The sequence below is a fragment of the Hordeum vulgare genome, chromosome 7H (genome assembly GCF_904849725.1).
Source record: "Hordeum vulgare subsp. vulgare chromosome 7H, MorexV3_pseudomolecules_assembly, whole genome shotgun sequence".
NCBI classification, from domain to species: Eukaryota; Viridiplantae; Streptophyta; class Magnoliopsida; order Poales; family Poaceae; genus Hordeum; species Hordeum vulgare.
In genome coordinates this window covers 46,569,588-46,581,258 of record NC_058524.1, presented here as the reverse complement: position 1 = coordinate 46,581,258, position 11,671 = coordinate 46,569,588, and the positions used below count along the sequence as shown (strand labels likewise).

Here is an 11,671-nt window from a genome sequence, read left to right as displayed (position 1 = left end):
GTATATATAGGTGGTTGGGAGGGGGCCTTGCCTTGGGGTCCAAGGACCCTCAAGGGGGTCGGCCGAGCCAAGGGGGAGGACTCTCCCCCCCCAAACCGAGTTGGACTAGGTTTGGTGGGAGGGAGTCCTCCTCCCTTCCCACCTCCTCCTTTTTTTTTCTTTTCCTCTTGATTTTTCTTCTCTTGGCGCATAGACCACTTGTGGCTGTCCCACCAGCCCACTAAGGGCTGGTGTCTCTCCCCCAAGGCCTATGGGCTTCCCCGGGGTGGGTTGCCCCCCCCCCCCCGGTGAACCCCCGGAACCCATTCGTCATTCCCGGTACATTCCCGGTAACTCCGAAAACCTTCCGGTAATCAAATGAGGTCATCATATATATCAATCTTCATTTCCGGACCATTCCGGAAACCCTCGTGACGTCCGTGATCTCATCCGGGACTCCGAACAACATTCGTTAACCAACCATATAACTCAAATACGCATAAAACAACGTCGAACCTTAAGTGTGCAGACCCTGCGGGATCGAGAACTATGTAGACATGACCCGAGAGACTCCTCGGTCAATATCCAATAGCGGGACCTGGATGCCCATATTGGATCCTACATATTCTACGAAGATCTTATCGTTTGAACCTCAGTGCCAAGGATTCGTATAATCCCGTATGTCATTCCCTTTGTCCTTCGGTATGTTACTTGCCCGAGATTCGATCGTCAGTATCCGCATACCTATTTCAATCTCGTTTACCGGCAAGTCTCTTTACTCGTTCCATAATAAAAGATCCCGCAACTTACACTAAGTTACATTGCTTGCAAGGCTTGTGTGTGATGTTGTATTACCGAGTGGGCCCCGAGATACCTCTCCGTCACACGGAGTGACAAATCCCAGTCTTGATCCATACTAACTCAACTAACACCTTCGGAGATACCTATAGAGCATCTTTATAGTCACCCAGTTACGTTGCGACGTTTGATACACAGAAAGCATTCCTCCGGTGTCAGTGAGTTATATGATCTCATGGTCATAGGAATAAATACTTGACACGCAGAAAACAGTAGCAACAAAATGACACGATCAACATGCTACGTCTATTAGTTTGGGTCTAGTCCATCACGTGATTCTCCCAATGACGTGATCCAGTTATCAAGCAACAACACCTTGTTCATAATCAGAAGACACTGACTATCATTGACCAATTGGCTAGCCAACTAGAGGCATGCTAGGGACGGTGTTTTGTCTATGTATCCACACATGTAAATGAGTCTTCATTCAATACAATTATAGCATGGATAATAAACTATTATCTTGATACAGGAATTATAATAATAACTATATTTATTATTGCCTCTAGGGCATAATTCCAACATGAAGAACACCCGTGGGCTTTTGGATCCGTGCAAGGCCCAAGAGTTGAGCCCGTGACGGATGCCTATATATAGTGGAGGTGAGGGAGTCCGGTACTAAAGGGTCCTCGGGCCGCCGGTCTATCTCTTATGGGCCGGATAGGTGGGCTGCTTTGTGACTATTACTGGAAGACCGCACTATGAGGCGGCTCCATGTTTTGGAAGGACTCCTCCGGTGGCTTGGTGTGTTCTCCACGACAAGATGGTAGAATTTGCATGCTTATTCCCTAATGGCAACCTACCATATGTAACCCTAGGTACCCCGGATGTCATTAGGGTTTAGCTCATAGAGGGAGAGAATCATTATATACTACTCATCTAGGGTTTAGTTCATCTGATCTCGTCATAGATCAGCTCTGTAACACACATCATTATAATCAAGTAGGACGTATATATATGATGCATGCGACCTCCATCTACACCTATCATATGGGCAATCAAGAGTCAACCTTGTTGGCTGACTCCTAAAAATCACTATGTATTCTGACTCAGAATGCAGTATGTAGTCACTAATTTACGACAATCCACCATCGACTGGAATATGGTGCCCACAGGAAAATGAGGATCTTTCCTATTCCACTCAATTTTTGGCATGTCCTCACCATCATATTCGTCTAAAACTAAGTTGTCTATGTTCTGCTCCCTCTCTTCATCGTCAGTGTCATTAAATCTAGCACAACTGATAGGTTGATCCTAATATTCATCTTCCACTACTTGTTTACTGAGAATATCTACAAGATGAGGGAACATATTCTCATCCTCATCATCATGTCGAGGCACCTCCTCGTCTGGCTCTGCATCTTGTTCTACATTGGCTACAGGAGCGACAGGAGAAGCGACACAAGAAGCGGCAACAGACATATTGTGACTTTCAGAACCACTAGTTCTGCTTGGTTTCGACCTACAAGGAGTGTCGGGGGCTCTCTATTAGAAGAGATAGAAGATTTTGAACACCCTTCCACTTGTCACGTTCATTGCGTGGCTGAAGCACCTCGATATGGATTTTACCGAAGTGTCTTTCAGCATTCAAAGTAAAGAGCAATCCCACATGCTCATCACAAGTTAGTGGGTGAAATATTTTCTCAGTATTGCTGAAAAATTCCAGTTCAACAACATCGGCAGGGATCCACCCATATGGAGAATTTCGGAGCGCCACAAGCAAATCTTTGAACAACATACTAATTTCTACCACCTTCGGATAGAAAAATCCAGTAATCATATGTGATTTTCTACGGTGTAGCACAGTAACTTCCATCCTAACCGCCCACCGGAAAGCAAGTGCATGATCAATCCTATTCGATAAATAAGGGTCAAATAGGACTGAATTTATGAATCATTAAATCAATTAGAAGGGAAATGACGCTTACCTAGGTGTAATCCATGAATTACCTACATCCGATTCGACCCAATCCTCTCCACGGTCGATGGGATTCAGAGCCTTCTTCCCTGACATTATTGCTTAATATAGATGGGGATGTGCGGGTAGATCTGGTAGAGGGCACGACGTCGACGAAGGTGGAATGGGGTTAGAGGTTGGAGGGCACGACGATGGCGGAGGATGCACGATGGTGGTTGTTGCACGACGGTGGCGAAGCGGGAATAGGGTTAGTTTGTGGAGGTTACGAAGGCGGCATAGGCTAGAGGATGGAGGTGAAGGGGAATAGGGTTAGAGGGTGAAGGGCACAACAACAGCGGAGGCTGCACGACATCGGCGGAGGGGGCGGAGCGGCGCGGTGTTGTAGTGGCGAGCTCGAGGTTCTCACAAGCCAATGCGTCCCCACACGTCATAACGGTCAAAAGAGGATCCGTTCCGACACGGCCCCACTCGTTAGAGTTAAGGTCAAACCTTTGACCAAATGGCATCCTCCATTGTGATCATTTCTAAGGGTTTCAGACAAGGGAGTGGGAAAAAGTGAGCACAAGTTAAGAACATGGGGATGAATGAGTACACCTAAGGAACCAAGGGCACATATGTAAAAAAACCTTATTTTTTTATTTCTTCTTTGTTTTGTTTTCGGGTTGTGTGTATCCTGGATGTCTTTGAGACATCTTGTTCGTATATAGGCTGGGTGTAATTGGTATCTTTGCGATATTAATATATTCCCCGTTAAGAAAACCAATTTTTTGGAAACATAGGGGGTAAGTACAGGAGCAGGCAACCCAGCTTGGCCAAAATCTTGAGTCAAATTGATGCATATTTACGACTTTATAATGATGATTACGCAAGGCAGCGCTCGTATATTCACTACAAACGCTGATATGTTGGGTTCTCCAAGAGTCCCAATGTAACCGTACGATATGGTTTATTTGGACCACGTTGCGACTTTTTATAATTTTAAAGTGGCACATCGCCAGCTTCCACCACTTTGTAGAGGTTACATAACGCATTTCCATACTAAGAGGACAACCCTTAGCCAACATCGTGGTGCCCGGAGGCGTTTGTGTTAGTGGAAACGAGGCAAACAGATATTCGAACTTATAATTTTCACTTAGTCATAGGAGCTTTAAGTGGTGAGGCAAGTTACCAGCCCCAGTTAGTGTTTGGCATCAGCCAAGGTAAAGCCATTAACACTTCGACCAATGTTATGAAAGGCCCCTAGTTTAACATGGGGTAATCTCTATCAACCTATAGTTTGACACAGTCATTGGATCATTGATCAGTTTACACTCATTATGACAATCAGGTTTCAATTTTCTCCACTGAGGTACTTGACCAGTTAAACTGGAAGTACAATCCTAGTGGTTCTCCATTTACCCTTAGCCGAACAATCAGGAATGTACGGAGTAAGCACAGCAGATGAGCAACCAAAATATTTATCAAAGACACAATTCAAAATCGAGGCATATAAAGCAATATCCGAGAATGTTTTGCCGAGGACTCCATGGAGTACCTTGGTTTTTGGTGGGTTTGGCTCTAGTCACATCCTCCCATTAACATTGTCGATGCTTTGAAATCGTCTCGGTTTGCATTGGGAGAATTATACTAAAAAAACAAAAAAAACTTACATAGAAACTTTACGTCTAAATTAAATCAATATTTTTTGGTGCCCATTCAAAAGTGGCCTTATTAATTTTTGTTTCCATCGTGCTTTAACATGACACATATGATCTTTAGACTTCAAGTGGGCCAGCCTTTGGTTTCCATCTCCTTCTTGAAGACGGAGTGCTTCTCAGGCCAGTTTAGCGAACTAAACTTGAATGGCTCTAGAGATAAACCACAAGGCAGAATAAAATACTAAAACATACTAGCAAAAGAGCCCGTGCGTTGCAACGGAACAGAAAATAACACACGCTCTGAACGCAATATATTTTCACATGACATCATATTTGTGTTGCCGACGATGGTTTAGTGCTCACACAATGAAAACGCGTTTGAATGAGTCACTCGAAATAAGATGACATATATGTTGTTTCTTTCCATGAGATTTTTCAAAGATGTGCATGTGTGGTTAACGATGTTTTTTTCTTTTCAATTTGGTTTTAATAATGGATGTTTATTGCAATTCGTATCATTGCCGGAAAGAGAAAAAAAGGACAGTGCACTACAGATTAAGTTTGCACCAAAAATAATATTTAAGAAGTATTCAACTGCTAAAAATAACATCCTATTTAGATTCAACATATTTTTTAATCAAATTTTATATATAACATGTTAAAATCGGAGTTACGGTTTAAAAGATATGGATAATTTTGTTTTAGGTAAAATGTGGATTGATTAACTAAAAAGTCGGGGTTTTTTGTTAAAAAAACGTTTCGGCTGACTTAAATACAGATGGCGGGTTGATTACCTAAAACATCAGGGGTTTTCTAAAAAATGCAAAAACGGTTCAGCTGTGAGTAAAAGATGGACTACAGGTTAATTATGAAAAAGACAGAGACTTTTCTGCAAAATAGCCAAGACGGACGAATAGTTTGTTGATTATAGGTACCAGGTACAAACACCCCTTTTTTTCCTTTGTGCCCTAAGTTATATATTTTTATTTCTTTTAGAGTATCTAAAATGGAAATTTATTCAACAACAAGAACAACAACAACAAAGCATTTAGTCCCAAACAAGTTGGGATAAGTTAGAGTTGAAACCCATCAAATCTTACGACCAACTCATGATTTTGGCACATGAGTAGAAGGCTTTCAAGCAACCCTATCCATGGCTAGTTCTTTGGTGATACTCCAGTCCTTCATATCCTTTTTAACAGCGGTCGCTGGAGACAGCGTTCCACGGCGCGTAAAAACTGGCTATTCCGGCGTTGTAAATGTTTTTTTAGGACGAGCTCTTATAGGAATAGCAAAACAAGCTAGTAGGTGACCATATATGATACAGCAGCAGTAGCAAATATCAAAAGGATATGAATGAGTTAGAAAGAAAACAAGAATTGAACAACCCAGCCTCATACGTACATACATACATACAGGAACAAATTTGATTACACGAGAAGAAGCTAGCTGGAGTAGTGGTGGATGAAACAAAAAATCATCTTTACGCAAAGAGGAATTAGTACAACAAAGATAATCGAATACATGCAATTTTCTTCTTTTCTTCTCTTCGGTTGAATTCATTACAGACCAACAATGTCTGCTAGCTGAAAGGATAACACCTAGAAGAATGATAGAGATAGACACAAAGCTTCAAGCTGCAAAAGTAAACTAAATGTGGACGTTGGCAATTTCCTCAGTATATAGTTAGCTACATGTTGCTATAATTTATTACAAAAGGGGGTTTACGAGCAAGTTTGGGAATAAGCTCCTTCATAATAGACGGGCAACTTGTTGCCAGATGCTCAAAGTCAGAACTCCGTGTGATCAAATCCAGCGTGCTATTGTTACTGGACTCGAGGAATCTCAAGCATCCCTCCTTGAGTGCAGGACAAGCATGTTGCTCGCTGAGTGCCAACGTAGTGGCCACTGTGGTAGTGTTGATGTAACTACATAGTTTCTCTTCACAGGTCAACTTTAGTCTCTTGAGGCCGTACCTGTCCGCGGCAACAAGCAGATGCTGGATCATCTCTAGCGCTTCAGCCTCGTCGATCTCAGGCAGCGAGTCGGTGTAGATGAAATGAAGCAATGCCTTGAATACTTTTGGCTCCATGTCCTCAATCTGCACACACGTTGATGTGCTCTCCTTCATTGGTCCCAGAAGCTCTGCCCTGAAGACGAAGGAACGAGCACCGAGGATACACCTGTGTGCGGCGAACGTCTCACCGCCGACCTCGAACGTGACGTCCGCCCCTTCACCGGAGGAGAGGAGCTGGCCGAGATCATGGAGACTGAAACCACCGTTGTCCGACGACACGTGACCTAATCAGCCCTCATGATGAGCCGAGAGTAACCCCACGGCCCTTCATTGCTCCATGGAAAGAGGGGATCATATCAATAGTGTTGGGGATATGGATGCCTGATGCATGTTCGTGGGTGCTGGTGTCTCTGTTTCTGGAGTGTTGACTGGATTGTATTAGGGTGGTTCCTTCCAGGGAAAATCGGGGAGAGAAGGGGCGTTGGTGGCAACTTTTTTATCTCAGAGGAACCGTGCAGAGGATCGAACGTGGGCTCGGCTGGTGCGATCGTGAAGGGCTCGGTTGATGCGAACGTGGCCCTCGCTCAGGCGAGGCTGGGAGCGCGAGGAGGATGCTCGTTTTGCGGTGGGAGGTGGGATGCGGTTGTTTCTTTCTTTTTTTTCTTTCAGCTTTTAACCGAGGAAGGGAGAGAGGGACGGAGCGCCAACGGTTCTTTAGCGATTTTTTCATGCGGGATCTGTCGATGGGAGGAGGAAAGGAGGTCGAACCATCACGACGACGGCAGATCCCCTTTAATAGTATAGATGTAGCTTAAATCACAAGGAAAATTTGATAATATTTTTTAGCACAGTACAATCAAATTCACTCATATACACTCACATCTATGAAGGCACGCACGCACATCCTATCCTTATAAGCACATCCGAGATACTGAACTGACACATCATCTTGAAATTGATGAAGTCTCACATACGCTTTTGTAGTCAACGAAAACGTCTCCTTCCACTAATAGCATTTATTTACATAATCACCCTAATATGGATAGGCAAATCACAAGCTAACATACTAAAATATTTATATCCCGCTGCAACGCACACTATGCCAACTCCGACGATTGGCTCCTTTCAAATTTACATATGTTTCCTCCTCCCTCTTCCAATTGATGTTTTCCTTCCATCTTCGATTTATTTTCCTATTGATTATCCTTGCAAACAAGATAAACTACCCGACCACTTATTGACTTAGAAGATAAAATTATGTTTCTTTGGTAAGTCAATTCAAATAAAACTATATTTACTTTGGTAAGCCAATAAATACTTACCAAACAATTAGTTATCAAATAATTCATGCCCACAAAATATAAGGTTCACTAGTGGAGAAAGGGGAATTCGAACCGGTTGGTAAGGGCCTTTGGACCCGGATACACATCCGGTGCTACGTATCCGGGACTAAAGGCCCCCCACTTTAGCACCGGTCTCTTACAAACCGGTGCTAAAGGCCTCCACGTGGGCGCCGAAAAATGCGCGCAGGCGGAGGACCTTTAGGACCGGTTGGTAACACCAACCGGTCCTAATGCTTTTTTTTTCTTTTTTTTTTCTTTTCTTTTCAGGGTTTCCGATTCCGTATTTTGGTGTTTCCGTGTTCCGTATTTTCAGGGTTTTCGTTTACGTGTTTCCGGTTCCGTATTTCCGTTTACGTCTTTCCGATTCCGTGTTTCCGATTCCGTGTGTCCGTGTTCCGTTTTTTACGAACACGTAATCGGAAACACGTATCCGGAAACACCGATTCCGTGTTTGCGGTTAAGTGTTTCTCCGATTCCGTGTTTGCGGTTAAATGTTGATGCACCAAATAAAAGTACATATATACATGTAACACGAAGTACTGGACCGATTATCATTACATAATTTGAAGTTCGTTTCCTATATATAGCTCTATACTTGCATAGAGAAGGGAGCTGGCTATTGGTTCATAGGATGGAAAAATTCTCCGCCTTCATCTATGACTTGCGTGAGGAGAAATCCTGCCAATTCCTCTGCAACTGCCTTGCAACGTTGGATTGGTCTTAGCATCGCCCGTTTTCGTTGCAGCTTTAAAAGAAGTAGATGAAAACAATTAAGTTATGAACAAAACTAACATAATTGATGGCAACATAAATAAAGTTATGAAGATCCGGTTACGTACCTCTAGATTTCTGGAAGTACGGGATTTCTCGTTGATAATCCTGTGAATGTACTCGCAAACGTAGTATCCACAATAATCAGTGCCCTGTGGTTGTTGCGGGACGCCCTATATACGAGAACATAATTCAGTCAAATTAATAATAATCAAGAGAATGGTAATGGTATTGAAACCAGGGTACGTAGTACTACTTACTTTGTTAATCTGAAAGTGGAGCTTGTCTGCCCATGTACCGGGTTCTTCCTTGATGAACATTTGCCAAACCCTGGCCGACAAAGAAAAATGAATACAAGAGTTAATTATTACTTACTTGATATCAGGAAATGAACGAAAAAGAGGCCGATGAACGAAAGAGGCCGATATATATATATACCTTTGAAGCATCTGACGCGCGCTCTTCCATTTGTCAGAGTCCCAGGTTAACGGGTCCCAGACTTCAACCACTCCTTGATCGATTCTAATGATGAACAATATGAAGTGGGACCTGCGCACGTGTACACACGTAGTCATGCATACTCATCAATTACACTTAACATCAGGTAAGCAAAATGGAATGTGTACAAGACAGTAACACTCACTTGAATGCGTAGGGCCAAAGTATTTCTTTTTTGGTACTTTGTCGCTTCAAAAACCTTAGCAAATCATCCGGTGTATCCTTGTTGAACTTTTCTATTGTCTCTTGATGAAACGAATACGGGTCAATGAACCCAAAGTCCCAGATTCCTGCCAGCCTACATTCACGAATCTTCATTCTGCATAGTAGCGTACAAAAAGAATGTCTCGTGAGTGATAATTATACGGGCAATGAACGCGAGCTTAACTAAATAATTAAATTACACAAATAAATCACTTACAAATAGTAGCAGCTGACGATAGCTTTGTCGAGGGCACGTTGATTGTACATCTGGAAAAAATCATCGAACCCAATCTCCACACCGTACTCTCTGAAGTAGTGTTGATCCTGAACTGCCGCCATGATACAGTCTCTCTTTTGCCTTGCGGCCTCCAAGTACCAACCATGTAAATTCCATAGTTGGGTTGTTAGAGCACTAGGATTTTCGACCAGAGGCTGCTCGGGCTTATATTTATATACCACATCAGCAATAGCGTAACCTACGTCGCCCATGCGTGGACCGGACACTGAAGCCTGGTCAGATAACACCTTGAGCGGGGCAATTGACTGTGCTTCTTGTTGTCCGAGCTGGGGAACTTGTTTCCCGCATTTCGTCTGCTCCGCCTGCTTCATCTGCTCCGCCTGCTTCATCTGTGCGGTGTGCATCTTTTCAATGAACCGTTCATAGTCTGAAAGGGGCAGCGGTGGCGGCGGTTCAGGATAATATAAGTTGTCGATGGTGCGCTCAATTTTCCACTTTGGTACGTTCTTCAGAGTTTCCTTCCAGATGTCTGGAGGGGGCTTCAGGGGAAACCGTGCGAACCATGCTTTGTTTTTGGCTTTCACGGCCTCGTCTAGTTCCTCCGGAGTCATCAGGCCTGGTAAATTCGGGGGAGTCTTGACTTTATTGGGTTTCCTTTCTCTCTTCTTGGGAGGACTCCCGTTTCTTCTGAACTGCAGCTTCCGCTTTGCCGTACCCGTAGTGCGCGCATCCGTCGGCTCACTGGAGTGCACGGGCGATGGACACTCGGCCTCGGGCTCCCTATCTTCGTTGTGGGGTGGACTTGGAGGTGCGTTGGGGGGTGGACTTGGAGGTGCGTTGGGGGTGGACTTGGAGGTCGTGCATTCTCTGTACGAAAGTGAAAAAACTATTAAAAATAGGCTTACATGTGGTGCAACATTCAGTAATTGTTGGAGGTGGTGCATAATTGTACCTGGAGGAGTCGGTGGCCTTGGCGCCGCGTTAGGAAACACGATGTGTTTCTTCTTCCACAAGATGATACCAAGCTCCATTTCTCCCAGTGTCTTCTCACCTTCACCTCCAGGAATATCAAGCTCAATTGACTGGCATCCCGGCGTAATTGTTGACAACCCGACACGAGCATGGGATGCTGGAATCTGACCACCATGGTAGGTTGCTCCAGGTTGATTCGGTAATAGCCTGACGCCACCATGAAGGATATGTTCCCCATTGGCATATGTATCTCACAGTTTGTCTTCTCCGTGACATCATCCACGGGGTAGTGAGCCGCCGACGGTTCGACTACAGGACCGTCTTCTAGCTGCAGCTGTGTGGAACCCACGCTGCTTCTATGTTGAGATGGGACGGCATCTGCTACAGGATCGTCTTCTAATTGCTGCCTATCAGCGTCAGGTGCAGGATCTTCTTCCTCCTCTTCAGTGTCAGGTACAGGGTGTCCCCCTTTCTTCAAGAGAAACGACACCTTTTCTTCTAATGTCGCTATCCGTTCCAGCGCCTTCCTCTTGCTTCTACCACGGCTTCTGTAAGTGCCAAGGTCCGCCGGAAACCCTTGGTTCCACGGGGTAGTGGCTCCAAAGCCTCGTGTTCGTCCCCACTTTTCGGGGTTCCCGAGTGCCTTCGTCAACTCGTCGTTCTCTCTATCGGGAACAAAAGTTCCTTTTCGAACAGCTTCTATTGCCTTCTCTAGATCTGATACGACTTGTCTTATTTTTTCCGACCATGGTCCCTCCGCAACAATCATCCCAGTCTCAGCGTCCAACGTTGCCCCATGCGCGAACAACCAGAACTTGGACCTATCGGGCCAGTCATGTGTCTGTGGAATGATATTTCTTTTCAGAAGCGCGTCTTCATAGCGTCGCCACCTAGGCAGGGCAGTCATGTAGCCACCTGACCCCAAAATATGGTGATATTTCTTCTTCTTCGCATTCTCCGTATTTGTCGCTGATCGGGATGTAAAGACACCCGATTTCTTGTACGCCTTAAAATCAGGCCAAGCGTCTCTTATCTTCACTAGGTGCCCAGTGAAAACTGGATCTTCGTCCTTATATTTCTTCCACAAGTCTTTCTTCCACCTCTGGAATTGTGTGGCCATCTTCTTCAAAGCCCACTCCTCGACTTTCTTCTTCTTATCTTCTGCTACGCTGAAATTTAGCCAGACCGTGTCGCAAAGCACTCTTTTCAATCTGTCATCGACATAAGTAGCTCCAA

The 11,671-nt window shown here is 44.4% G+C and overlaps 1 pseudogene; it reads right to left on the bottom strand.

Annotated features, from left to right (window-relative positions):
- Positions 1–6,082: 6,082 nt before the first annotated feature.
- Positions 6,083–7,587, bottom strand: LOC123408225 (annotated as a pseudogene).
- Between the last annotated feature and the right edge of the window lie 4,084 nt (positions 7,588–11,671).